The following is a 2,233-nucleotide window of genomic DNA, read 5'->3' as shown; positions in this document are numbered from 1 at the left end:
CAAACTATTATATGATTCTATGATTCTATTTCTCTCATACTTAGAAGCTTTTTTTTTTTTATTTCCAGGCTAAATTTCTACATGGCCAGAGTCTATCCATCTGTTCTTGTGGTGATACTCTTCTTTAGATGGAATAGCTCTTCTCTCTTGTGGATATTTACCTCACTGATACAAGCAACAGTCATGTCTCCTCTCTTTGATTCTTCTCTTCTCATGAAGGTCCATGTTCCTCTAATACTATACTCCCAAAACTATTCTCTGGACTTGCTCTGATTTAGTCTTTTCTGAGATGGACATGGAAAGCTGTCTGCTCTCCCAGACAAGGTTTCCCCATGCACGGTGGCTTTAGTATTTCCATCTCCTTAGTGGAAGGGCCTTGCCTGTTATGCTCTGTGATACCTGTCGCCTGACCATGCCACAGTGATGCTTCGTAAACATGGATAATGTGCCCAGGTGCCTCAGTCACAATGTCATGTTCAGCTCCTAGCTCATATTGGCTTTGTCATTGCACTTCTATTACTCCTCTTCTCAGAGAATCCACTTCTTCCAGTATGGCACTCCAGTCTCCGCGGATACTGACTTCACCTCTCTCCTATGAATAGTGAAAAGTTCTATTGGCTGTGCCAAGAAAACAAATTAAACTAAGTAATTCAACTGCTTCTGAGACTTATCTTTGAGGAACTCCGTCATTAACTGTATTCCCCTCTGCTTCCTGAGTCTGCAGGAGTACTGTCATCTCTCCTTCAGGTAGTTCCTTCATCACTCTACGGTTCTTGATCTATCCCACATCCATACATTCATTGCAGAAAAGAGGAAAGAAACTATAACCATTTTATTTGTTTAGGCTGGATGAAGTGAACTCAAAATTCATACAATTTTCAGACTGTGAAGCGGGTAGCTCCTATAATATGATGATATGCTTGATGACCTCTTCATTTTTCTCACAAGCAGCATTTAATGTCCATTCCCGTTAATCTGGCTAAAAAAAAGTGACATTTCCTCTGGAAGCAAATTCAAAAGACTGCTTTTCGGTCACTGTCAAGCAGAATGCTTCAACCTAAGCCTGACCCCTAAGGATCGAAAAGCACCAGGGTTGAATTTCAAGGATAGAAAAGGAATAGGATGTTTAGTATTACACAGAACCTCATGTTCTTTGCTGGATTGGGGCCTGTATTACTACAAAGCGTCACTCTCGTATTGATTTGTGATACATCAATGTAAAAACAAAACTGGTCATGGTTGGCATGTTCCAGAGTCCACAGCAGCATTTTGAATCCTTGTTCTGAATCACATGAGCTTGGGGTTTCAGCTCCATCTCCCACCATAAACCTCCACTGAGTCTGTTGCAGGGGTTTAGCTTTATCCCCTTGAAAGATACACCATCACAGCTTTCCCTCATACACGTCGTCTGTAGCAGCTAACAATTTTAGCTGCTAGAGCTCTAAACAAAGGTCGTTAATGAAACCAGGGCCCCGACTGCCTAGAGTGTCTGGCCTGATGTTGCCCCATACCTGAAGAGTACCAGGGACATGGCAAAGCCAGGCTCAGTGAAATACCAGACAAGACTGCGGATAACAATAATCTCACTGGGCATTTCCCTCTCTGGCTCCTCCACACGATCTCTTGTAGGAGGACAGTGCAGAAACACCGTTGAGGATTTCACTATGGCGAGAAGGCGCAAACAGGAAGCTTCGTTTGCATCCAGACACTGAAGGGAACCCATCAACGAGCTAACACTCTTTTTAAGAGGGCTGAAGAGGGAGAGAATTAAGGCTTACACCCACGTATTTAAGTACAGACCTGATTGACTTAGGAAGAACCTCACAAAGTGAATAATGAAAGTTCCCACTCCAAATAAAAAAGGGTAGCAGAATAAGGCCTGCTGGTTGGTCATTGCATTACAGACAGTTATCATGGTAGACCTGCAGGTGAAGGTAGAAGACACAGAGTCAGGCCGTGAGGGGAGAGAGTGGGCTGAAGGCTGCTGCTGGGGCTTTTTTGAAGCACTCACTCAAACGCGAGTGATCACAGCCGCCCTGAAGGACTCGCGTAGAAATTTGCTTCTAATCGGGTGAAAAAAAACTTGGTGAAAAGCACCAACAACGCGAAGCGGGAGCAGCGTCGTCTCTCCAAAGGCTGCGAGGGGGTGAAGGAGGGGGCAGGTTTCTCCCCAGCAAGAAGCGGCCGCTCACGCTCCGGCAGGACCCGGGGCTGCCGCGCCGGAGCTCCGCGC

The sequence above is a fragment of the Aptenodytes forsteri genome, unplaced genomic scaffold, assembly GCF_000699145.1.
Source record: "Aptenodytes forsteri isolate BGI_AS27 unplaced genomic scaffold, ASM69914v1 Scaffold65, whole genome shotgun sequence".
Taxonomy (NCBI): Eukaryota; Metazoa; Chordata; class Aves; order Sphenisciformes; family Spheniscidae; genus Aptenodytes; species Aptenodytes forsteri.
The sequence above is the reverse complement of the archived record's forward strand: the minus strand, read 5'-3'. Positions refer to the sequence as shown.